This window comes from Onychomys torridus, chromosome 18, assembly GCF_903995425.1.
Source record: "Onychomys torridus chromosome 18, mOncTor1.1, whole genome shotgun sequence".
NCBI classification, from domain to species: domain Eukaryota; kingdom Metazoa; phylum Chordata; class Mammalia; order Rodentia; family Cricetidae; genus Onychomys; species Onychomys torridus.
This window is the reverse complement of record NC_050460.1, coordinates 3,017,951-3,044,566: the sequence shown is the minus strand read 5'-3', so window position 1 is coordinate 3,044,566 and position 26,616 is coordinate 3,017,951. Positions and strand designations below refer to the sequence as shown.

Sequence of the window (26,616 nt, the reverse complement as noted above, 5' to 3'; positions counted from 1 at the left end):
TGATTAAAATAGTATTTACAATAATTTCCTGACATCTTCAGATGCTGACTTTTATTTATTTTTTGTTTATTTGTTTGTTTTAAGGCAGGGCTTCACTATGTAGACCAGGCTGGCCTCTATCACATACAGACTACTTTGTCTCTACCTCCCAAGTGCTGTGGTTAAAGGTGACCACAATCATGCCTGGCAAGGTGCTGCAATTTTAGAAATACAATCAGTTTAACTATGGAAAAGATGTGCTATCATGAAGTTATTCAGTGATTAAATACTGCAGTGACTTCTAAATAATTTCTTGATTAAACTGATTTTATAATGAATTATTAGCCAGTACAAAAGAACTACAATGTTTCAAATGAAAATTTTACACAGATTTCTCCTGTTTCACCAGTATTGTAAAGCCATTGGACAGAAACTACTGTTTTTCCACTAAAGCTCCAGTATATTAGTATGTCAAAAATAGGATGTTTTCTTAGCAGAACACTATAAAAATAATCCAGCAATACTTCTGAGTATCATTATTCTACATAACAAGCCATGACTAATTAGAAAGGTCTATTTCTGAAGTATAATTTTAATAGATTTGTTTGACCTAAATATGTCAGAATTACAGAATGTGAAGATATAACTTCACACCCCCCTCCAAAAAAAAGAATAATATTGGGTTTACAAAAGAGATAAAGTAAAACAAAAAAGATACATGAAAACTCATACAAGCAATAATAATAACTACTCAAGTTTCAGTCCACACAGCATATAACATATTATCATTCCAGTGGTCTATCCATATTCAAAGAACTACTCTAGATAGACACAAAAGCAGATTGATAGAGGATGACACAAGGAGAGTTGAGGGAAGGGAATATATTAATCTGTAATAAAACATACACTATTCAACTTAAAATATAATCCTCTATCCACCGTTGGCCTTCCTACTTTTTCAGTATTCAAGTATCTTTTTTTTTTCTTTTGTGTGTTTTCAAGTATCTTAATGATCAATGGTTTGTGGTGATACTTTATTGGTGATGAAATGTGGTGATATTTTATTTGTGCTTTAATAAATAAAGCTTGTCTGGAGATCAGAGGAAAAGGCCAGCCATTAGAAGTAAACACAAAAGTCAGGCAATGGTAGCACACACCTTTAATCCTATTATTTGGCAGTCAGGGATCTGTCTGGATCTCTGTGAGTTCAAGGCCACACTGGGAACAGAACCAGGCATGGTTCCAACACTAGTTAACCATGGAGGTCTGGAGGTCTGTACAGACAGACAGGAAGTGACAGACCTGGGCAGGAAGAGGAAGTGATGTAGCTGAACAGAGAGAGCAACTCAGATGGCAGAACAGCAAGGCATAAAAGCGTGGATAGACAGGAAGTAACTTGCTTTTGGAAGCTGTGGAGTTGGTGAAGTGAGGTTAGCTGTGGCTTTCCCTATTTCCCTGATCTCTCAGGTTTTCACCCCAGATCTGGCTCCATGTTTTTTATTTAATAAGACCATTTAGAAATTCATCCACAATGGTTAGTTTTTATTGCCCTTAACAACCAAATGGAAAGTCAGTAATTTGATTAAATTCTAAATCTAAACATTAAGAAAACAAATAGAAAGTGACAAATAGAAAGAAATTTAATTAACATCCCAAAGCTAAGTACTGGGATAAAAGTATAGGGAAAAAAGCCTAATGTATGAAATATGTGTGAGGGGTGAAGGGAAAGCAGACATAGGTAGAACATGAAGGGCTGAAAAATTTCCCAAGTCAAAGCAAAGATGACACATTTTACATTTAGCAGTGACAGAAGAAACTTAAGAGATCGGGACAGCAAATATATACAAACAAGTGCAAGAATAAACAACTTTACAAGTACATCTTATTCATCTTACTCAGAAAGGAGCATAAGCACTGAGGCTTTTCAATTTTGCATTGAGGCTTTTCATTTTAGATGAAAACAGAGGAAATAAAAAGCTACAATTTTTACTTTTAAAATGAAAATAAATCTCCTAATCAGAAATACAAATAAAACTCATCAATTTACTTTCTAAATAATAATAATAATAATGCAGTTCTACAAGTTAATTAAGATTTACAAGGATTCCAAAGTTAGCCAGTGAGAATCCCAGCTTAGTATTAGGTATGTAAATCAGGAATGTGATTTACCCTTCCAGTTTCTATTTCCCTAGAAGTTGTGAAGATAAAGTGAATTAAGATATGTAATGTGTTTAGAGTATAAAGAAACAAGGTAAAGTAATAACTAAAATTAAGACTATAAAAGTTACGAGACTGAAAGTAGTTTCTATTAGACTTTCATAAAGTTCTTTAAAACTTAACTACTTAGCTTGTACAAGGGTTCTACGTTCAATTACTTGTACCATAAAAATAATAGTGCAACTATTTTTATGTATGTAAAGCATAAGAAGTTATATGGAACAGTTTAAACTCTTTCATTTACATTACAAAAGTTACAAGAAGAAAAGAAGGGCTGAATCCAGTTAGGCCACCCTTTGTGTGGCTCTCAACCGTTTAAAATACAAGCCTCAAATCTCAAGAACACACTACCCAATTGAGGCAACACTTGATATTAGATACAGTGCTTTTGTCAATAAACTTTCACCCAGCATTACATTTGGACTCAAGATTCCTAGTCTATGTCTAACTAAAACTCAACAAATTGGTGAGCAAGTTTTTCAAGAAGTACACCAACTATTATAACAAAAGACAAAAGACCCAAAACAAAAATGTGATGTAGGCACCACACAACATACAGATCATGGGATTTGGACTTGTTTTCCTTCCCCTGAAAATCCAGAGCTGGCTCACTCTAAGCCCACTAGCAAGCTTCTTTACTTCACCCTGCCACTGAACCTTCCTCTACCAGGCCATCTCTACATAAGGCGTTATCTACATCTCTGGAACAGAACAGCATCTTTCTTGCCCAGCACCACATGAGAAATGAATACCAAGTTGTATCAGTATCACATCTATTTAATTAGCATCACATTTTAACTAGAGCCCAAGTGAGTCAGGTTTAACCAATACTCTCTATCTCACTGCTGCATTCCTTTACATTCAAACTAATAGATACGGTTATGGACACCAAGACCTGGAACTGGACAAAACCAAAAGACAAATAACATAAAAATGAATTTCTTTGCCACTGTACTCAAAGGTTTCTTTTTCTACAGTGCCCACACTCGATGCCTCCTGCGCCACAGCACAACACTAACAGTTGGTTTTATGCATATTTTGATGTACTACGCGTTACAAATGCGCTAACATTTCAGCACAGTGCAGCCCCATCAGTTTAACATGTAACCTGTATGTTAAAGTTTCCAGATTCAGTTCTATTCACAGATGAGAAATGAGACTCTGCAGAAAGTGACAGTGGTAGGGGGTGTATGAAAAATCTAAACTAAGCTGCTGACATTCTCGAAAGCTGAATTAGTTAATAACTTAAAACACTGAAACTCAAAGTATTCATAGCTAGTATTGTCGCTTTTGCACAGAATGTTTTGGAAGGTTAGTACAGTTCCAGGAGACAAAAAAAAAAAAAAAAACGAGGGGGGAGGGCAACTTTCACTCCAGTTTTTCCTGGCAGGCCTCGAGCTTTCCCGCTGGTGTGAATAACTTAAGGAGCGCTACAACTAGTGAAGGCACAAAGGTTTCTCTTCAGCGGCTGTGCGTCCCGGGGCTCCAGCACCTTGACTTCCGGCCTGTGAAGGAAACGTGCTGCCCAGGGCTGAAATAAACCGGGGAACCGACCAAGGCGGAAGTCGGGCTGGCTGAGGCACCCGGCTCTGGCCGGCGGCTCCGTGGCCTCCACCCGGGCCTCCAGCGGAGCCGGGTGAGCAGACCGAGCCCCGCCCGCCTCCGCCGCAGCCCGCGCGGCCGCCTCAGGCCTTCCCGGGCGACGGCGTGTGCGGCTGGCCGGGGAGGGAGGCGCTTTTTCACGGTTAGCGTCGTTCTGTTTTTACCTGTGCGCAGCACGGCTCCCCAGCGCCTAGTCCCTGAATCCTCCTCCCTCCTCTCTCCCTCTCTCTCTCTCTCCCCCTCAGTCTGCCGGGCTCTCGGGGAACCTGCCGCCCGGCCAGCGAGAGACGGGCGGGAGGTGGCGGCGGTGACCGGCGGGCACGTGACCACGCTCCCGCCGCAACGGCGTCCGCCCCCCGCCGCGCGCCCGCCCGCCCGCCCGCCACCCCGGCGCTCCACCTTAGTGACCTCGCGAGTCCGGGGCCGGTGCGCAGGCGCGGCCGGGGCTGGGGCGTGCCGGCGGGGGACCGGCTCGGCGGGGGCCGGGTGTCGACGGGGTGGGTAGGGGACCCGGAGCTAAGGGCGGACGTCCGGGGCCCTCGGCGCTGCCCGGGCCGCGGCGGTGCGCATGCGCGCGGGGCCTCGGCCGCGGTGGCGCCGGCGTCCGCAGAGCCCAGCTGGAGCCTGGGAGCCGGCCCGGCCGCAGCCTCGGGTCCCCACGCGCCACCAGCCTCCCAGAGAGGGGCTGGCGAGGAGAGGAGTGGACCCTGGGAACGTCCTTGTCCCCTGTCCCGCCACGACCCGGTTCCCAGGGACCCCTAGCACTTTGTACGAAGCCGGAGAGAGAGGTGATGTTTCTAGCCAGCCCACGCCGGTAAAACCACCGAGGTCTCATCTTCTCATACCTTGAGTCTAGTCTCCCTAACAGGCTGATGACTGACCGTCTTGGCAGATGACCACCCCCTGGTCTGGTGGCCCTGCGTCCCCTCATGATACAGAGTTACCTTGAACCTCCAGCACTGGAATACTGCTGTTTGCTTCTCCAACAGGAACGCATTTGAGTAATAATGATAGTTACAGTGACAAATACCTCATACAGTTCTTTTCAATCTATTTCTTTACCAAAAAAAAAAAAAAAAAAAAAAAAAACTCAAAAGGAAATTGGTTGTTATGTTCAGAATAAGGAAACAGAGGCAGAGAAAGGTCAGAAGTTAGCTAGCTTCCAAGGAAGGTATACCACATGTCACACAGGGATTCCCTCCCCCTTTTTTTTTTTCTAATGCCCCCCTTGCTGTAGCAGAAGCTGAACACGTTGAATGGGCTAAGTTAGTGCTTCTGGCTAGATGTAATCACTGGTGATAAATCAAATGTAAAAAATGCCCTCACTGAAAGTTCTGGCTACATTCATAATGACATTAGACTGATGGATTCTGAGAGAAGCATGACTGGCAACAGAATCCTAAGAAACATGAGGATGCATTGCACAAAGAAACAGAACGGAAGCTGTTCTGTACATACTGATATTAGAGTTTAAAAGAAAAACTCCAAAGAAGACAAGCTGTAAAGCTCAGCTGCTTGGGGGGTGGGGGCGGATTGAGGAGCTAAGGGAAACAGCCATGCAATCTGCAGATCTGCAGTGGTTTCAATAAGAATGGCCCCCATAGGCTCATATACTTGAATGGTTAGTCATCAAGGAGTGGAACTGATTGGATTAGAAGGATTAGGGGGTGTGGCCTTGTTGAAGGGACTGTGTTACTGAGGGTGAGTTTTGAGGTTTCAAAAGCTCATGGCATGGTCAATCCAATCAAGCTTGCTCGCTCGCGCGCGCTCTCTCTCTGTCTCTCTCTCTCTGTCTCTCTCTCTCTGTCTCTCTCTCTCTCTCTCTCTCTCTCTCTCTCTCTCTCTCTCCTCCCCCCTCCCCCCAACCCCCTTCTCTCTCCTACTTAGCTCTCAACTACTTCTCTAGCACCATGTCTGCTTGTGCATTCACGCTCCTCGCCATGATAATGGACTAAACTGACACTGTAAGCAAGCCATCAATTAAATGCTTTCTTTTATAAGAATCGCCCTGGTCACAGTGTCTCCGACGCAGCAGAACAGTGACTAAGGCACCATTGAAGCTGGCACAGAGGGCAGACACATGGCCAACAAGCAGCTGCTTCATGAGGAGGGGGCTTTACAGAAATAAAGCACAAGATGTTGGGGGAAAAGCCCAGGGTGTTAAGGAAAGCATGCTTAGGAAGAGATAGAAACAAGAAACGGAAAAGTAGTACTTTTCTGAAAAGCAGGCTGACTTGCTAGCCACCCAGCTGCAGCTCTGCACAGGGGATGAGGATTCTAGAGGGAAAGAGATCTCACTGAAGAACTAGTTACCCCATATGTCTATCTAATTTAACCTAAGGTGAGTCCAGCTTTCTAGGGTAGCCCCTTACCCAAGTGAAGAGCCCAGTCCAACTGGAACGTTAGGTCTCCAGGCATAAAAGTATATTGTCTTGATGGGAAGTTTTTTACTCTAACACTAGCAATAGGCACCCAGCTTACCTACTGAAATATGAGACAAAAAAGCAAGAAGATATGAGGAACAGCCAATCATCCCCCATGACCTGTGTCCTGGTTGTTCTGAGACTGGCAGGCCCATTTGACCTCACAAAATGCAACTCCATTATCCTTTAGATCACAACAGTAACTAAGGAGCCAGCTTCTCTCTGGCTTGTTCCTTATCCCCTCAGAAATAGTCTAGCTGTAAGATCCCAGTCTACAGAGCACCACAACAAGGCAGAGTAGCCCCTTTGGTTCAGGCTTGGGTGCTTTAAAGAAAAAAAAAAGTAACCTTAGAAAAACAAACTAAACTAATGAATAATAAGTCCATAAAATATGAACATGGTATAAAATTTACTTGAAGTTATGCTACTTGTAATACAATTCATGTGCTTAAGGTGGGAGAGCTACACTTTAAAGCAACATCTCAGCACTGTTGAAGCATTATCTGTAGGAACTCTTTGTCTTGGGTAAACAGCCTGAAGCACAAAGAAATGCAAATCATGTTTAGGAACTGTGGAAGCTGCAGGGACAGCCCTTGACTATAACTAACTGACTTCTAAGCCTTTGTGAACACTCAACTTTATCCATTCAAGTCAGGCTAACATGTTAATAAAATGTATGTCCTGCATTGAGAGGATTGTGGCTTTCTCTTTTTTAATTTTTTATCACTTATTGCTGTTTTCACAATACAACTTTGGTGCACTCAGTCCCATTTTGGTTTTCTTGCTTCTCTGAGGGCCTGAAATGAAACACTCCCTCCTTTCATCCTCGCCCCATCTTCACACCACGGCTACAGGACACAGGGCTGGCTTAACTGTGAGACAGCTCAACTCTCATTCCAGTCATAAAAAATAAAATTGACGGTATTTTTTAGAATGCCTACCAAAAAAATGAAAATAAAAAGCTGAAACCAAAAGTCGATTTGTATGTAGTGTCTGCATACCTATGTGTGATAGACTTCTGGCTCCTCCTCCCTTCCAAATCTATTTTTCTCTTCTTCCATTGGAATTGAGTTTCAGCTGGGAACACAGCCATCCATCTGGAGGCTACATTTTCTATTCCCCCTTGTGGCTGGGTGTGGCCATGTGACTCTGTTTTCATCCATAGAATGCTTGAGGAAGCAATGTATTCATTTTCTATATTACTTACTTTACCAAAAAAATTTGCTCACCCTACTACGTTTCTTTCTATATATTCATGCTGTACATTGTACAGAAATACAGACATAGTGACCTATCTCCCAGATACACAGCCTGGCAGAACAATCAGACAAAGCTGATAGGTCTCTGGATTTCTGCATGAAAAACTATCTCAACTTTTATTAGAGAGATAAATGCAGAACGTATTTAAGCACTGAATTTTTAAGTTTTCATTAAAACCATATATATAAATCACAACAGTAACTAAGCAGCCAGCTTCTCTCTGGCTTGTTCTTTATTATATATTTTTATATATTATTATTTATTATATATATACATACACATAACACAACATATTAGGTATTGTATTCTGCTAAATAAGTTGCTATGTGTAAAATCTTATGTAAAACTGTCTAGATCATCTTTTAAAGCATAAAATTATAATTGCGTTTTCTCCCAGAAGAAGTGATGTTGCATTTATAGATACCTGAGATTAAATGCCTTAATACCCTAAAGTCCATTTTACATTATTATAAGCAACACAGCTCATATTGTCAGATCCTGTCTTCATTAAAATGTTTGCCCCATTCTGTTTTGAGTGGCTGCTTAAAACCTTTCTACAGGATATGAGCTCAAAGTCAAGCAATGTGTCTTATTCACCTCCAGACTTGTAGCACTTTAAAAAATGTCTTGTATTTGATGGAACTATTTGGTTGGTTAGTTTTTTATATGCTCAAAGGCATCCAGGTGGTTAAGATCATGAATGGGTGAAACAAATAAAAGTAAATATATTTCACATTATAGAAATCATCAGCTTCCTACATGACTAAACAGAGTATTATTATGTGATGAAAAGTATCAGAGTAACACAGATGTAATCGGTTAAAACAGCATACATGTTTAAATTTCCAGCTTCTGTGGGGCACAAGTACAAGGTTTAACTAGGTTTCTTGCTGCCAGGTGTCTCTCATGTTTGTAAACAAGTTGTTAGCTAAGGCGTCAGTCTGTCTGTGTTGCAGGCTCCTGGGGTTGGCAGCAAACGTGAGTTACTTGACAGTTTTAGAATTGAGAGGTTCAATCTCTAGTTGACTGTGAACTAGAGGCTACTCACAGGTCTTGCCATATGAACGTTACCACACAGAAGCTTGTTTCATCAAAACAGGGCCGAAAATGACAAATAATATAATCGTGGCCCTGACATTCCGCTCACCCTTCTAACATGTTCTCTGTTAAAAAGCATGGCTCAAGAAGAAGGTATTGCACAGGCATGCGCTGTCAAGAGGCAAGAAAAATGGAAGCTGCCCTCATGTGTGCCTGCCAAATAAGGTGTGAGCATGTAGATTATTCACACAATGACCCTTGGCCAGTGACAAAAGCAGACATAAATAAGGTGTGAGCATGTAGAGTATTCACACAATTACTCTTGGCTAGATCATGAGAATGGCCACATGCTTGTTTGAAAGTGTGAAATTCTTTTAAATATGATATAAAGGGAAGAGAGTCTTTTGCCAGAGTTCTTTCCATTTGGAATAGATAAGTTGCAACACATTAACACACATAGTTGAGCTTCATAATCATCAGCAGTTTATTAAGCTAATGCCTAGGAAGAAATTATTTTTAAAAGCTGACTGAAATATGAATATTGGAGGCATGTAATGTATTTTTGTATCCTGGAAAATGTATTGCAAAAATGTCTTATTTGGTCTTTGGCACATTCAGTTGGTCCCATCCATTTGAATGACCAGTTAAAAATATTCAGTGGATACAAAGGAAGACAGATGCTTAGGAAACAGATATTGATTAGCTATGTCACAACAATGATGATAACAAACAACCCCAATATTTCAATGACTTGAAAAACAAGCACTTATTAACTCCAGAGTTACAGGTTGGCAGTAGGTTACCTGATCCCAATTGGATTGGCTGGGCCAAAATGTGCTTTGTCGGACTCTAGACTTTTGGTTGACCTCAGGTCTGTTCTACATGTATGTGTTCCTCTGTTGTCCATGTATATTCTGAGAGAAGAAGCTTGTTACATGTGTTCCTTATATAGCTGGAAGTTGCCACATGTTCTGTGGCTTTACCTGTGTCCCATTACATGTTGCTCCTTGGGTGGCTTGCTGGAATCTCCCCCACCCCACCAACACCCCACCCCACTCCACTCCCACCCCCTGCCTTCTTCCTGTCTCTCTCTTTTAATTTCCCATCTGCCTTTAAGCTGCCTTGCCATAGGCCAAACGGCTTTATTCATCAAACAATCAGAGCAACACATATTCACAGTATACAGAAAGACATTCCCCCATTATCCTTACATGTATGTTCTAGGAGAAGAAGCTTATTTTAGTCACTTTTCTATTTCTGTGATAAAACACCATGAGCAAGGCAACTGTCTTAGGTTTTTATTACTGTGAAGAGACACCATGATAGCTAGGCAGCAGTGGTGGTACATACCTTTAATCCCAGCACTCAGGAGGCAGAAACAGGTGAATCTCTGTGAGTTCAAGGCCAGCCTGGTCTACAGAGGGAGTTCCAGGACAGCCAAGGCTACATAGTGAGACCCTGTCTCAAAAAAAAGCCAAAAAGAAAAAAAAAAAAAAAGATACTATATGTAGTGGATAGCCATCCCAGCATTGGCCTGGAAGTTCCAACCCCCATTGAGGCTTCAGTAATGATCACACCCACAAGGCGGGGCAGAGGAGGGAGCGGAAGACCAAGGATCAAGAGGAGGTCGCTCTCTTGGTTCCGGACGCCAGACGCTGGAGGTGGACCGAGCAGAGTTCTCCAGAGAACACCGCCGGACTACCCTATACCTTTGCCAGACCCTGCAACCTACCCCTTCATTTGTAAGTTACCCCACAAAATAAACCTCCCTTTTAACTACGTGGAGTGGCCTTAATAATTTCACCAATAACTATAACTAACTAATCGGCAGACATCAGGAAGAGACAGTGAGCCACTAGGCCTGGCTTGAACTTCTGAGACCTCAAAGCCCACCTCCAGTGACACACTTCTTCCAACAAGGCCACACCTCCTAGTAATGCCACTTCCTATGGGCTATGGGGCCATTTTCATTCAAACACCACAGCAACTTAAAAAAGGAAGTTTATTTGGGCTTCTAGTTCCAGTGGGTCAGAGTTCATGATGGCAGAGTTAGGCATTATGGCAAGAGCGACTTACATCCTCACTGCAAGCAGGAAGCAGATAAAGCATACTGGCGACTGATGGAGGCTTTTGAAACCTCAAGTCCACTCCCAATGACATACCTCCTACAAAAAGGCTACACTTGGTAATCCTTCCCAAATAACCACCAAAGTGGGGAGCAAGTATTCAAATGCCCCCAACTTATGGGGCACATCTCATTCAAACCTCCCACAGCTACAAGCAGCATATTTGTGTTCTACTCATGGCAGATGAGAAAAGGACAGAGGACAAAAGGTCATTCTGTGTTTCTTAAGGCTTAATTCATACTATCATTTCCACTGTCATTCTGCTGGCTTAAGGAAGGCATTCCACAAAAGCCACGATAATCTGGTGCTGGAATCTATTCTGCTTAGTCTAGTTGGGGGTGATATGAAGTTCCATGGCTGAAGATGTGATGAACCATTCCAATACACGGGGAACTGAAGAATATAAAGGTATAAGGCAATTGAGCACAGGTAACCAACAGCAGAGGCTGGTCAGAGTGCTTATACCCCATGAAGAGCTTTGAAAGAATAAGGCATAATATCATGAAACTATCTCCACAGGCCTTGCACTCATGCAGCATTGTGCTACTTTCATATGTAATTCTCTATAAAATACAAAACCTACTTTATAGTACCATAATAAAGGTAAAGATTTTACAAGCACAGGGGTCTTAAAAATTACGGTTCCCATGACAAATATAACATAGCTTTTTGTGCCCGTATACCATAAAGACAGAAGTCCTAACTACAATCAGAAAGGAGAAATCATGCATATTCAGGCATAAGGTTGCAGAAAGAGTTGTGGGCTCAGTTAGGAAATTACTTGGGGAATTTTATCTAATGGACAAAGCCTCAAGTAATATACAACATCATATATAGCATGTTTTAGTAGGTAACTTTATAAAGTCATTTTCTTTCCTCTAAAAAGGCTACAATGTCATAATCCAAATAAAATGAAATGTGTTTTCTTATTTTCTGTTTTTGTTCCAAATTTCAACATTTCACTTGATGGCTCTTTGTTGGGCTCTATTTTCTCATGAGAAAGTTGACTTCGTGAACCTGGAAAACTGTTACTATTTTCTTTTTCTTTTTAACACACAAAATCCTGTGATCATCTGTTTTTAGCTTAGTAAATATTTTCTGAATAGTTAAGGTGGGTTAATATATAATCCACAGCTTGCCATTAATCTGGCTATTTGAAGGGCACTAGATACTATGCTATAGTAATTAAGTTTTAATTTTAATTCAGTTTGCACACTTAAATACCAGAAGTTGTAACACTGTTCTATCAAAAATACTTAAAGAACATAATGCTATTCCTTCCAAATTCTGTAGCGTCATAATGTGTCACATGTGTAGCCAACTCCCTCTGATATCAAATTATCAATTCATTTATGTATGCCTTAAGACATGAACAGATGCATTCTTGAAAAACTGGAGTAGAGCTAAATTTCATATATCAGAATATTCTCTCATTTAACTTTCATATCTTATGTTAAAACATTTGAAGGTATAGTCCTACAGCAAAAGCCTTTAGGGGCATGTCTACTATTGAGATTCACAAAGGGACTGTCTAGACATATCTTATAGGCAATCTTACGATTTCCTGCTAAAATGCTCACAAATATACAGAAGAGAAGAAAACCTGGCATATGGCACTGTAGAAGACAAGTTGTGAAGGAGTCTGTGGAATTTCAACTGACTGCCTCTTTGATAATGATGGACTGAAACCCTATTGAGCCACTGCCCGTGAGTTCCTCACTCTGAGAGGAACATAATAATACATGATGGAAAGACAAGAACAAATAAAACAACACATCAAGACAAGGGAAGTTCTTGGCATGTCCTCAGAGACTGCCTTTAACTCAGAGTACAGACGCTTTGCTGGTAACAAATAAATGTGAGTGGAGCCAATAAGAGCTCAACTTCTGTCTTTGTTGAACTTAATTTGATTAACATTTACCTCTCCAGGAATTCAGAAGCAATCCCTAGCATGTACCACATAAAAAAGAGGGGTGAGTGAACAGAAAGGGGCTAAACCTTGGGATTTTTATTTACTCGATGATAAGAGCTAAAAACAGTCATGAATAACTGTATTTACATACAACACTTTTCATAGAAAAATCGCAGTTATCAGAGTGTGGGTAAGAGGAGAAAATTGAAATATATATATATATATCCAAATATCCATATATAGGTATAGAAACATGGACATTTAGTGACTGCTTTATTTGTTTGTGTACTTAGGATTGTACACAAGGCCTCATTTATACTAAACACCTGCCTACCACTACACTCAGCCCCTGGTAGACATATTCTAACATGTTAGGCCAACAGTTCTCAGGTAGAGCTCCAGTGCTTTTGGAAGGAACAAAGTTTTCTTTCTTGTATGTGACATTTGACTTCATGGGCGCTTGTTTCAGTGTGTTCCAAGTATTAATGTGGGTAGCAAAGACTCACGGCAGAGAGCAATAATCATCTTATTATGCTTAAAGATTCCACAGGTCAGGAATTAGATAGTCATATTTAAGATAGCTTGGCACTTCTTATCTAGGCTTCAGTTGGGGAAAGGTTAAGATGGGTGGATGGCCACTAGGGGCTGGAATCATCTAAATGTATCTCTAGCCACATAATGTGGCATAGAGGTAAGATGGATTGAAAGTCTGACTGCCCATCCCTGCCTTCCCTTGGAGTCTCTCTTCATGGCTTCATTCTACTCTGCAAGGTACCCCCCAGGACCCTCAGATTTGCATGCATTCAGGGCTCTGCATTGAAGTGTTTCAGGAACAAAGTCAGAGCTTCATGGCCAGGAGCATCTCTTCTGCCTAATAGGTTAAGAGTAAACTTACCATGACCACATTTGAAGTCAGGGACAGTGTGTTTTTCAATGGGAAGAATAGCCAGGGCAATATTGGATCAACTTTAGAAAATAAAATCTGCCACAACCTGTCACTGAGATAATGCCACAATTTAATCCAAAAACAGAAAAACACAAGTTATGGGGTTGGGGATTTAGCTCAGTGGTAGAGCGCTTGCCTAGCAACACAAGGCCCTGGGTTCGATCCTCAACTCAAAAAGGGGGGGGGGGGCGGTTGGAGAGATGGCTCAGTGGTTAAGAACACTGACTGCTCTTCCGGAGGTCTTGAGTTCAATTCCCAGTACTCACATGGTGGCTCTCAGCCATCTATAATGAGATCTGGTGCTTTCTTCCAGCGTGTAGGCATACATGCAGTATTATGTACACTGTGTACATAATAAATTGTTTTAAAAAAAAAAACCATAATAGTACATTTAAAAAAAAAACCCACATTATTATCTTCTTTGTAATAAAGGCCAAAGGTTTTGATACAGAGTTTACTAGACTAAAATCAAAGTGTGCCCCTTTTTTTGGAGGGGGGTACTGTTAGTGGAATTCAGTTCAAGGTTTTAGAATCAGGTCTTCATTTTCTTGATAGATGACAGGTAAGGGATATCCCTGGCTTTTAGAATTCATTCACATTCCTTGTTTGTGGCCATTTTCTTCCTTCAAAACCAACCATACCACCAAGTCTCATTTTCCTGTATCATCCCTCTGATCTTTATTAGATGATCATACCTCTCTTAGACCCAAACACAGAAATGTGGAAAAGTCCAGATAGTTTCTTCATAAAGCCTTTAACAGCTTAAAGTTTCTTTTGTTGTTTAAAGTAACATAAAAAAGTTTCAAGGATTAGTATAGAACCATCTCTGTATGAATAAAAGAGCCGAGGCTCTGCCTGCCTATCACATACTCTATGATATCTACTGATGTTCTGAAATTTTCTTTTTGATAATGGCCGATTCCTGGCTAGATATAATTGAGATTTTGCATATCAAGTTGCCCTTCAGATTTAGATCTGAGACTACTGACAGACCACTCAAGCCAATCTGTCTACTGGAAAACACTGGGCACAAACAATAATGTGCTGTGGGATGTTCTGTATGTCAAATGTGTTGCTCTGATTGGTTAATAAATAAAACAGTGATTGGCCAGTAGCCAGGCAAGAAGTATAGGCAGGACAAGCAAAGAAGAGAATTCTGGGAAGTAGAAGGCTGAAGCAGAGAGACACTGCCAGCTGCCACCATGACAAGCGAAATGTAAGGTACCAGTAAGCCATGAGCCACATAGCAAAATATAGATTAATAGAAATGGGTTAATTTAAGGTAGAAGAAGTAGATAGCAAGAAGCCTGAGCCATTAGGCCAAACAGTTTAAATAATATAAGCGTCTGTGTGCTTATTTTATAAGTGGCCTGTCAGACTGCCAGGGCTTGGTGGGACTCGGAGAGAAAACTCTCTAGCTACAATAATGCTCTATGAATTCCAAAAATTGGAGGCAGAAAAGAATTCATTTATGGTTGTTAGGTGGCCTAGCAGATAAGAATGCCTGCTGATCTTTCAGAAGACCAAAGTTCAGTTCCTAGTACCTTCATCAGACAGCTCACAAAGACAACTCCAAAGGATACAATATTCTCTTCAGGCCTTTATAAGTACCTGAATATAAATGCATAGACACATGTAGAAATATGTGTATATATAATAAAATAATTTTTAATTTTCACTTAAGTGGAAATGGCACATATTTATAATCTCAGCACATGGTAGAGGAAGACAGAAAAATTATGAGTATGGGGACAGTATCATAAGGCCCTATCTTTGAAATTTTATTTTAAAAATCCTTTTAGGGAATGGTTAAACTTTATTGTCAACTTGTCAGGATCTGAAATCAAGTTAAGTCTTGACAAAGGCATGGCAGCATTTCTGGAAAGGATAACTAAAGTGAGAAGTTTTTCCCTCACAGTAGGTGGCACCAGCCCAGATTAAAGGAAGTCTGAGGAAAGCTCAGCATCCCTGCCAGCCTTCTCTCTCTTTACTCACTTTGTAGACCGCCTGGCCTCTCTTAGCTGGTGGCATTAGAGGCAACTATGACATTTTTAGTCTTCAAACATTTTATAGTAAATGTATTATTTTTGTTATTGGAAATTTGGGTGTTTTTTTTTTTTTTTGGTTTGTTTGTTTTTTGTTTTTTGTTTTTTAAACAGTCCTTGAATTCTACCATTCTGTCCTGTAGTGATAGCTCACATCTGAGGTTTGAACTTCTCATTCTTGCTAAAGAATAGCTGAAAGTTCTCTCTCTCATTTTAGGAGAACTGAGAGCCCCAAGTTGTTTCTCCATTCTTCCTCCTGGGATGAACATCTTTCATAAGCTTGTATTGATTCCTTTTTTAAAAAATCAACTTGACACAAACTAGAGTCACAATTCCTTTCCTCTGGTAAGGAATTGACTCTGTTAGATCGGCCTGTGGGCATGTCTTGGGGGACATTTTCTTGATTTATTGACAACTGTGGGTTGTACCACCCATTGGCAGGTGGGTCTGGGGTTGTATAAGAAATTAAGCTGAGCAAGCTATGGGTGTAAACCGGTAAGTAGTGTTCCTCCATGGTCTCTGCTTCAGTTTCTGCCTCCAGGTTCATATCTTGCATTTCTGCTTTGATTTCTGTTCATGATAGACTGTAAGTGTAAGATAAAATGCACTTTCCTCTGCAAATTGCTTGTGGTGTCATATTGTTTATAACAGCAACAGAAAAAGCTAGCTAGGGCAAAGCTTTAGAGATATTCTCTCTCTTTCTCTCCCCGCCCCCCCGTGTGTGTGTGTGTGTGTGTGTGTGTGTGTGTGTGTGTGTGTGTGTGTGTGTGTGTGTGTGTGTATGTGTGTGTGTGACTACAGATTAAACCTAAGGTCTTACACATTCTAAGCAACTACTCTACAACTGAGCTATATCCCTAAACTTAAAAAAATAAAATAAAATAAACTTTAGACAGGTTCTTCCTAAGTTATTCGGGCTGGTCTTGCATTCTCTCTCTCTCTCACTAGCACAGGCTGGTCTTGAATTGGCAACTGACTCCTAACTCAGCTTCTCAAGTAGATGGATCACAGGCCTGCACTAACAAGCTGAACTCACAATAGCTAAAAGATTGAAGTAATGCAAATGTCCCCCCACAGATGACTAAATTTAAAAAAAAATGCAGCGGATACACACAAGGGAAGACTAGAAATCTTAAGGAGGAAAGAAATTTTGACACAGAACTAAACATGGATGAGCCTGGAGGACATTATGCAAAATGAAATAGAACACAAATGCACTTATATACACACATACATACAATTTCACATTCCTAGAGACATGCTAAGTAAAAAAGGACACACTCACACACCACAGGCACACACCACACACACACACCACACACAGACACCACATCTCACACACACACACACACACACACACACACACACGCACACACACGCACACCTTCACATTCCTAGAAACACAAGCAGAATAGTAGTAGACAGAAAATGTAGGGAAAGGAAAATACAGAGTTCTTTTAATGAGTACAATTTTGGTTTTAAAGAAGAAAGTGTTATAGAGATTGCACATTAATTCACTTAACAGCTGTACACTTTTTTTAAAATTAAGATGCCTCTGGGTGGTGACACACGCCTTTAACCCCAGTACTTGGGAGGCAGAGGCAGGTTGATCTGTGTGACTTCGAGGCCAGCCTGGTCTACATAGGGAGTTCCAGGAAAACTAGGGCTGTTACGTGAGCAAATCTTGTCTTGAGAAAACAAACAAAATAAAACAAACAAACAAAAAGATGCCAGCCTTTATATCAGGTGTGCTTTGCCACAACTTTTCCAAGAAAAGTTTTAAATAGAGACAAAGAATACTGAAAAGAAAAGCAGAAAGTGCTGTGTAAGACAGGCAAGGCACTATGTGTCACACCACCAGCAGGACCTGAGCACTGGGCCAACGGGACTGTCCTTTTGATTACTGCAAGTCTTCATTTACTAAATTTGTTCCCTGCTTTATTAATTCTGTGAGATGAAGACTATGCATATCTACTTGTCACCGATTAATGGATACCTAAATAACATGTAGCACACTTACAGGGCAATAAGCTTTCCTGAAGCCACAATCTTTGGGAGACTCAATCCAGAGATCAGCACTGTGAGGAAGTGGACATGAATGACATTGGAGGATTCTTTATTTTCCAAAAAAAAAAAAAAAACCAAAAAACTCTGTGCTTAGTTGAATATATGTTCTTTTATAGGAAGAAGGGTGTTTTTTTTTTTTTTTTTGTTGTTGTTGTTGGATTTTTTTGCCATTGGCAGATTATCAAGGGTCCCCAAGGTTGAGAAATATTGTTACCAAACCAGGCACTTTGGCACACACTTGCAATTGCAGCACTTGAAGGTAGAAGGATAAAGAGTTCAAGGCCAACAACAGCTGCATACCAAGTTAGAGGCTAGCCTAGGCTACATGAGATAATTTAAAACCCACAAAACAGTATAAAACATGGCATAAGGAAGCACTCTTTCCATGGTACAATCTATTAAATGTCCCTGGTGTCTGTACATTTCAGTGATCTCTCCAGTAGTAATTTGGATAGACCATTTCTGTACCAAGGATGAGCATGACTACTCTTTGTAGCTAGAAGCTCATAACATACATTTTCTTCTGTAGAACAAACTTGAATGGATTCATTTTTAGTCAAATCTGTGACAAATTCTTCAGTTATCTGTCTGTTTAAGATCTGTTATAAATTCAGTGTCTTTGACAGTGACACACCTGTGTCCATAGCAGCTCTTCCCTGTTGGGTTGAAGTTTTCTGGAAACAACCTCACAGACACAGCCAGAGATATGTTTCTATGGCAAATAGAAATTTCATCAATTTGATAATAAAAATTAACCATCACATTCCCCATCCTTTGCCCTTCCATATCACCAAACATTTTGATTTAGATTGGTTTGGGGAAAGGCTTGATCATCGAGATTTTGTAAAGATACTCTAGAAATTCTAACCTTCAACTGGTATGGAAAGTCTAAATTTATTTAAATGATTGTGCAATCTTCTCTTAGATCTCATCCCTCAATTTGAAAAGCAGTGTTTGAAATAGCCTCTTTGGTGCTGTAGCAATGTTCAAGTGTTCTCGTTAGTATTTATTTATTAATTTATCTACCTATTTATTTATTTATTGTAATACTGTCTTTCGTGTGCTTAACTGTATCTCAGGAAAACTGAGGCTTATACTTGCTTATCTACTGTGGGACTCAGATAAATGCACCTGAAGCATGTAGAAAAGACAGAGATTCTCAAACTTTCCTCTCAGACTTCAGTGTGGTACAGAATTACTTGGCATCCTCAGTGTGAAAAAAATTCTGACTCAGTATGTCTAGGTTAGGGCTTGAGATCAGTGTTTCTAATGAGTTCCCAGGAAAAGTTCACATTACAAGTCCATCCAGGAACCTCACTTGATCAGCATGGTAAAGATAATTTGGCGTTCCTTTTAATTATTTCTTTCTCCTTTCTCTGGCTAGATACCTCTGCATTCTTTCTCTTCATTTTGTATAATCTCTTACAAGGCAAAGAGTTTTGTTTCCTTCCTATTGAAAGACAGATTACCTCATATTTGGGGCCCAAGATTTCAAAGAATCCACTTCTCAACCTCAAATGGGCAGATAGGTGAAAATGGGCAGATAGGTATCAAAGGAGTCAGTACCCACTTGCTGCTGTTAGTGTGTCCTGCTGCTATAGTACACTGTGGCAGCAACACCCATATGTATGAAGGTATACATGTGTATCTACTTGTAATGCAATGAATGTTCTAGATTTATGTTATCCAATTATACAAGAATGCTTTAGCATTCTTATTAAACACTGAAATGGAATGGTATTTGCATAGCCTGATATTTTTGCTTATATTTAGCACTGTTTTATGCTGACATCACATATTGACAAATTCGTGTCTTTACTAGTATATCAGCACTTTGAAGGCAATGACTATTATGCCTTGCTCATCTTTGCATCACCCCAGAGCCTACTAGGTACTCAGTAAATGTTTCTTCAACAGTGACTGTATGAATTGTTAATCACATGAAAATGTTCAGTGATGCCACCTCAAATCTCAGCAGCTTAAAATGATTAGCGTTTATTTTCTTAGCACACTAGTCTCTAGATGAATGATTTGTTTCTGTTTGGGAAGTGTAGTTTCTCTGATGAGACTGGATTCATTGACAAGTGATCAGGCATGTGTTCCTTAATCATCAATGACCCAACCTATTCCTTCTTTTGAAGTGAAGGCAATAGCACAAGTATGCAAGTGGATATTAATAAGTTCTTTGCAAACTTCTGCATATGTCATATTTGATAATGTCTTGTTGATCCCAGCAAGTTACCCAGCCAAGCCTGAGTTAGGACAACAGTGATCAAATGGGAGAGGCAAAGAATTGAAATCGCCTTTTGTAGTCACTCTGTCAAAGTATTCTTTCTGCTATCATGCCCCAAGTCTAAGATTACCACAATGTGTGAAAAAGTATGGTGTACTGGAGTCCTTTTTTATTTTAATTTTTGAAAACCACTAGTTAGTTCTATCATAATAGAGGCTTGATCTGAAGTGATTTAGTCAAAGGCATGAAGATCCTGATTTTTACTGGAGTACAGCCTAGACTTCATTACAGTCCATTCTCATGTCAGGTGTATCAGCCACAATCCCATCCACCTGCTGGTGCGTGATCCTTCCAGGCACCGGGCCAACGTGCAGGGGAGCAGGCACCATGTGTTTAATCAGCATCTGCATCTTGATTTGAGGGGGGAGTTTCTCTTTGAGCCATGTTAAACAAAAACATAAAAATTACCTTAAAAGCACCTTGATGAAAAGACTCTGTTATCAACTTTCTCATCAGATGGGAGGAAAATTCTGAACAGGGAGATAAGAGGCCAACAGCACTGACTTTCCTGAAAAAGAAGAAAAAGAAAAGCATAATAAGTGCCTAGTTTAACAAAATGATCATAAAGAAACCATTGATTGTAATAACAAGAAAAACTAAATAACCAATGTCATTTTCAGTGTCCCCTTATTCTTCTACCACAAGGAGATATATTACACAAAACATATGTACATAATTGAGAGGAAAATAAAACTGCTTAAAAAGAGATACTCAACCGACAGCAATAAAATTTAGACCAAATATCAGAAAACTATTAAGCCTAGCTATAATATTGGTTAGAGTTCCATTTTCTGATTTGGTCGGTCCTAGGAGGTCCATTGAGCTGCTATTTTGTTTAAGCTCATGGAAAGGTAAACTAATCTCACATAATGGGCAGAAGATATGGCAGCCTGCTTTCTCTTCTCAGTGCAAGGGGTGCTGGAGGAACAATGAATGCTTCAGTAGAATTATTGTATTCAATGTATTACTTCCTGGAAAGGCAGAGACTTGTGGGGGAGATACACCTTAGGCTGGTGAAAGGTTTTTTGTTTTCTTTTCTCCTGTTCTAAACTCATGTAAAATTGTGAAATGGATTAGTTTGATAGTCAGTTCGCATCTTTAACCTTTTTGTCTGGATGGTACTCTGTCGAAAATCACCATTTGGGATCCAGATAGAAAATTCTGGTTACTTTTACCTACCCAAAAGACCTAAAACCCACTTGCATGTCAAGGTTAATTATAGCTAACAAGCAGAAGCATTCCCCATACCTAATGAGAATCAAGTTCTCCAATGAAGGTTTCACTGGTGAAGGTGACTACACCATTTCCATACTTGAATGAACATCCAGTTAGCTGTCCTTTTGAAAGACAGAATTCTGAAAGTTCTAAAACTATAAAAACTATCTAAAACTATATAAACACGTCAGGTATAAAATAGAAGTTAAGAGGCTTCTGTCCAAATACACCAGGTTGAAGACCTCTAATTTTTCCTCTACCAACAGCTCACCAAAAATTCAGAAAAGAATGAACACAGATGGTCAAAGCAATACTAATGGAGACAATAGAAGGTGGGCTGTTAAACTTAATTTAGAAGACAAACAGAAGGGTACACGATAACTGATGTGCTTCATTTTTCTCTACCTTGTTTCTGGAAGATGTTTATGGAGTGAGTGGTAGTTTCACAGGTGAATGTTTGAGGAGTTGAGTGGACAGCTCTATCAAGATCTGTGAAGGAGGAAGGCATAGTTGGTGTGCATGCCAGTTACCCCAGTACCTGAGACATTGAAGCCTTGTCTCAAAATAGTTAGAGAACAAAGAAAGAGTAGCTACTGAGGGAGAGGGGGGGGGAGAGAGGTTCATTCTGAGATTTACTCTATCTGCATACAAACAGCTTAGCCTGCCATGTGGATGTTGACAAGGCATGAGATTCTTGTCTCAGAAGCAAAGCATTCTATTACTCATTACAGCAGCTTTATGGTCATATTGGCTCCCCTTGCCTCCCAAGTCCCCCAAGAATGAAGCTAAACAGCTAAAGCTGATGCATAGACAGTAGTTAGGATCATAGCTAATGAACGAGAGTTCTGGAAAATCTAGGCTTACTCCCTGATGCCTTTTGTAAGTAAACCTGCACAGATTTTGCCTTTGAAGGAAACATTATCTTTATTATGTCGGACAACAAAAACTGCAATCTATTCTATCTAGCTCTCCCTTCCAAGACTTTTGGTTATATAAAAATGCTGGGGGAGGAGGCAGGGAGAGAGACAGAGATAAAGAGAGAAAAAGAGAGAGAGACAGACAGACAGACACAGAGACACAGAGAGAGACAGAGACAGACAGAGAGAAGCTATCAATATCCTTGATAATAAGAAATGCAGAAATAGAGCCACCGAGAGGACTCAGTAGGTAAAGCACTTGCTGCTAAGGCTGAAGTTTGATCTTCAGGTCCTACATGGTGGAAAGAGAGAAGTTACAAGTTGTCCTCTAACCTCTGTCTGTAAGCACACTGTGTCGCATGCATGTCTACATCACACCTTCCATCCAATCAAATAAGGATGGCTGCCCTCCCTGCTGCTTCAGAGATGGTGGCTTGTATGCACTGAGGTGTTTCTTCCTAGATCTCACAGGACCTAGGTTCTGACAACAACTCTTCATATTTGTCTTCTGGACCCTAGGATTGGTAACATTTCATGGCATTTTCAATATCCATGTACTTTAGCATTCAACTTTGGACCTTCCTGTGCTTATTTAGCAATTCTCTGTATAAAATATTCTTGATTTGGAGATGTTTGTGTTGGTGTCTCTTGCTGCCCTATTCACAGTAGTCAGGAAAGGGAACTTGCCGAGATATCGACTGGTGGATAGAAAAAGAAAATGTGGTGCATATACACAACTGAATTTTATGCAATTTTAAAGAAAAGTGAAATCATTCCATGTGTCAGAAGATGGATGCAATTGGAGATCCTATTAAGCAAAGTAACCCCATCTCAGAAAGACAAGTGCCACATTTTCCTCTCATATGCAGAAGAATCAAGATTTAAAAGTGATATATACATACATACAAACATATATATGTATATAGCTAGATAGGTGCACACACCACATATATTGGCATATATATAAAATCTTAGTTACTTTTCTATTACTGTGATAAAATACCATGACAAGGGCAATTTATATTAAAACAAACAAGCAATCTTTTAATTTGGGCTCATGGCTGCAGAGGGCCCCAACTGGGAACAGGGTGGCAGCAGGCAGGCGCTGGAGCAGTAGCTGAGAGCTTACATCTTCAAACACAAGCATGAGGCAGAGAGACAGTGCTAACTTAGAATAGCTTGGCTTTTGAAGCATCTAAGCCAGCCCCCCCCCCCCCCAGTGACACACTTTCTCCAGTAAGGCCACACCTCCTAATCATTGCATTCAAATATATGATCCTATGGGAGCCATTATCATTAAAACCTAGTGTGTGTGTGTGTGTGTGTGTGTGTGTGTGTGTGTGTGTAGGTTGTGAAACTAGAAAGAGGATTGTGAAAAACCCTGAAGGTGAGGAAATAGAGAGGGTGATGGAAAACAGAAGAGGAAACTAACTAGGGGTGTGGGGAGGTCATTGTAGAGGGAGGAGCCCAGGAAGGGGAGGAGGACAGACAGGAACAAGGGTAATAGCATGTATGTATAAGGATGCTCTGATGAAATCAATTTGTAAATAAGTTGTAGATAAGTACTCTGTCTGAAATACTTAGTGTGGGCTCTATTCTCTCATTTGGGAGCATTTACATTTACGCTGGGAATGAGTGGTTTTCTATAAGGTGTCAGAAGATATCAGAAATCTGGGCTAAAGAGGTGACATGGTGGAATAGGCTCACAAGAGCTGGTGGTGCACATCTCATCCCAGCTCTGTGTTTAATGACATCATGATGGTAACACGGAGCTAAACGGTAACACACCTGAAGTTAGAATTGTTCTAATGTGTCCACATTTTTAGTTTTACTTTCTTTCTCTTTTATTTATTCTTTCCTCTTCTTCTTTTCCTTCCCCTTCCTCTTCTTTCTTTTTTTTTAAAATTAAAAACATGATTTTTTTTCTTACAATATATTCTGATTACACTTTCCCCTCCCCCAACTCCTCCCAGATTCTTCCCTCTTCCCCAACACCCAAATCCACACCCTTTCTTTTTCTTTCTCATTAGGATACAAACAGGCATCTAATAATAATAAAATAAAATAAGATAAAACAAAAACAATCCAGAATAAGATATATCAAACAGAAGGAAAAGAGCCAAAAGAAAAGGTCAAGAAATACATATAGATGCAGCAGTACTTCAGACTGAGCTCATTACCTGTTCATATTAAGTAAGCTATATGCCTAGCTCCTTGTTTTCTCTTCTATTTTATTTTTATTAAAGTGTAGTTCAAAATATCAAAAAGCACAGCAAACCATTGAACAGATATGCTAGCCAAGCTTTAATAATTAGCTTTTTTTTAGAGACAGAAAAAAATGCCTTTATTGTATTGTATGCTGGTTTGAATGTTGTAAATACTCCATTCATGGACAACTTCATGTCATCCTCAAGATATCACTAAACTCAGAGTTGGGATGAGATGTGCATCACCGCTCTTGTGAACTAGCGTGAGGAGCTCTAGAACATTTCTGTCTCTCCGTAATTCTCCTCACCTTCACATCAACCACTTCTCCTGTTTTAACATAGGTTTCTGGTACCCCATACTTGTACCTGAAGACAATTTATGGAAATAATGCTCATTCCCAGGGCAGAACATCATTTAGTGCAGAGCATCATTCAGTGCAGGACATCAGCAGCATCTATCCACTCACCTCACTCTCTGCTTACTCTTCAATTAGTTAATTTCTACTTATGCATGCTTCAGTTTTAATGGCATTTCTAGAGTGAAGCCTTCCTGGACCATCTCAATTTAAATTAGGTCTCACCTGCTGGTCATTCTCATGGCACTTTATCCTTTAACTTCATGGCATACATCCCAGTTTGTAATTATGTAATTATATTTATGTTCATTTATTTATTGTGTGGCCTCTTCCACTACTTTATAAACTCCAAAAGGTCAAACTCATCATATATTTTGTCCCCCTCTGTATTATTGAATAACACCTGAAAAGCACTTTGAACAGTAGCTGGCATGGTATGGATGCTCAATAAATATTTATAGAATGAAGGAATGAATGGATGGATAATTAAAGCAATGAATATCTAATATGTGCTAGATACTCTCTGGAATTCTTTCATGCATGCTGTTTTATTTTTTATAACACCCTTAGCTGATAGTCATTACTGTCCTCATGCAGAGGAGGACATTGTCTCAAACAGGCTAACTAATAGGCTTCAAAGTCACATAAGCAGCATTATTAAAAATCAGGTCATTTAATTAAAACTCTTGTGTTTTTGTCTAACATCCAGATCTGTGATTTTTTTGTTTGTTTTCTCTTTTTGAACCAGGATCTCACTATGTAGTCCACACTGACCTCTATCTCACCATGTATACTCGGCGGATCTGGAACTCCCAGCAATCTGCCGACTCTGCCCATCAAGTGCTGGGATTGCAGGCAGTGCCGCAGCCCGGCTTTCTCGCTTCTCATAGGGTCTTTAATTGAAACTCATTCCAAGTTTGCACATTCTGTGGCTGACAGTCTTTCCTGATGTAATAAAGTATCAGATATGCCTCTAATTATGTCTTTGAGAAGCAGCGGCATGGAGCTGCAAGTGGGCCCTTCGCAGCCAAATAATAAAAGAACCTGAGATACTTGAAGATAAAGTATATTCAATATCCAGACCAGGAGATCAACAAAGCAAGAATTGCACAGTTTTGAGGATGAGTTAGCATGTCTCATTTGTTACAGTATTTTTGAGGATCCTTGAGTCCTGCCATGCTCTCATACATTTTGTAGAATTTGTTCTTCAGATCTGGTAACTTTTATATATGGAGACCTTTGTGAATTCCACTCAAATGTCCTAATTGCAGAAGTATTATTGAAATTGCTTCAACTAGTATAGAATCCTTACCTGTCAATTTTGCATTAAGAGCAACTATTGAAAAGTACCGGCAAGAAGACCATCCAGATGCTGTCACCATAGAGGCAGCCATTAAATGTTTATTTTTCTACTAGATAAAAAATTAGTTTGTGGCCATTGTCTTACTATCAGCCAACATCATGGGCATCCTATAGATGACCTTCAAAGTGTCTATCTGAAAGGAAAGGAGTTATTTAAACAGTTAACCGACACACACTGGACAGATATCACTCGTCTTATTGAAAAGCTTAAAGAACAGAAATGTCATTCTGAGAAAATGGCTCAAGGTGCTAAGGAAGTTGTTCTCCAGTATATTAAGGAGCTTACTGATACATTGGAACAGAAAAAAGAATTTTTTTTTTTTAGGCAGTTCTCTGTGATGTTGGCAAGATGATTAATCAAGAACATACTAAAAGCTCCACTACTTTTCTGGAGGGGGGTTCATTTTACAAATTTGAAGAAAAAAAGAACACTTAGCATTAAATGACTACAATCACAATTCCTTCATATAAGAATAAAATTACAGACAGCAATGGAGTTGACTAGGATTTCTTCCTATCGGCAAGATCAAAGTACACTTCCTATAATGTAGAATTTTTGTGTGAGGAGGGCCTCTCCAAAGGTGGGCATTGTCACACAACTTATCACTCACTGTGCATGCTATCTTGTTTGGCATTCACTGCTAATCTCAG

At 40.0% G+C, this 26,616-nt stretch overlaps 1 pseudogene; it reads left to right on the top strand.

Moving 5' to 3' along the window:
- The first annotated feature begins 4,366 nt into the window (after window positions 1–4,366).
- LOC118569799 lies at window positions 4,367–26,401 on the top strand (annotated as a pseudogene).
- The last annotated feature ends 215 nt before the right edge of the window (window positions 26,402–26,616 follow it).